We start from the raw sequence: 1485 nt of genomic DNA on the forward strand, positions 1-1485 counted from the left end.
GAGTTCCAGGACAGCCAAGGCTACACAGAGAAACCCTGTCTCGAAAAAAACAAAACAAAACAAAAAAATCTTCTCACATTTTCCATGACTGTCATGCTTTCTCAGGAACAGACTTTTCCAATCAGTCTTATCTTTTCCTGAGCAGCTCCATAACAGAGTAGTCTGCTCTGTGTGATAGGCAACAAGCCTCACATCCCCAAGGCACTCCTACAAGAACAAATAAGGATATCATAGCCACTGATATTCTTCCAGTGAGATGATATAAAAAGCTTTACATGGTATTGTTGCACACACTATCTCTTGTAAGCCTCACAGTAATTCTAAGGTAGTTTAGGAAGATGATAGATAGATAGATAGATAGATAGATAGATAGATAGATAGATAGATAGATAGATAGATAGATAGGTGTTTGTGTGTTTGTTTGTGACAGGGTCTCTTGTAGCACAGGCTGGCCTTGAACTCCTGATCCTCCTGCTTCTACCTGCTCTGTACTACGGTTACAGGCAGGCAACACCACAACACCACATCCGGTCAGGAAGACACTTTCTTGAGAGAAGAGGTCTCACTTTGTATACCAGGCTGCCCTCAAGTCTGTGATCCTCCTGCCTCTACTTCCCAAATGCTAGGATTACAGGTGCATGTCCCTGTCCTGGTCTGAATGAGAAAGGCCTCCCACAGGCTCACCTATTTGAACACTTGGTTTCCTGCTGGTTGCACTGTTTGGAGAGGTGTTGGTGATCTTGCTGGAGGAGGTGCATCACTGGGGCAGACTTTGAGAGTTATGAGTCTCACACCATTTATAGTTCACTCTCTGTTTCACGGTTGTGGTTGAAGTTATGAGCTCTCAGCTTCCTGCTCCTTCTGCCAGGCCTGTCATTTGCCTTCAGGTCTCCCTACCACCATGGAGACATATCCCTCTAGAACCATAAGCCAAAATCAACTCTTTGTTTGGTATGTTGTTTTTGGTCATGGTGACTTTAGACGAGCAACAGAGAAATAATACAGTCACTATGACTGACACGAAGGCATTTTTATTTTCATTTGGCAGGTATGATTTGTCCAGCTGGGTACCACATTTGGAGTTCACTTCCTTCATTACTCAAGCCAGTTCAATAAAGCTGACAAATATTTATCAAGCAGCAGATAGTACAATTCTGATATGTAGGAAGTCTCACATTTGTGCCTGTCAATCTATAAGTAAAATAATCAACATTTATCTGTAAGGCAGGGGGTGTGCTTACTGTGTCTGTGCTGGAGTACTTCAAAGAATTTTTTTTAAAAACATACGAGATGTGGAGCTTTCAAGGAGTCAACAACCTCACTAGAAAAGGCAAGGATTAACACAACAAACAAAACTAAATGAGACAGTATACAATTAAGTGCTAAATTGTGTACCCGGGGCTAAGTACTGTGGGAGTTTGGAAATTAGAAACAAGTCAATGAGCCAGTGCTAACCCAAGAAGACTCAACAAGATGATTGGTGTT

Source organism: Mastomys coucha, chromosome X (assembly GCF_008632895.1).
Source record: "Mastomys coucha isolate ucsf_1 chromosome X, UCSF_Mcou_1, whole genome shotgun sequence".
NCBI lineage: Eukaryota > Metazoa > Chordata > Mammalia > Rodentia > Muridae > Mastomys > Mastomys coucha.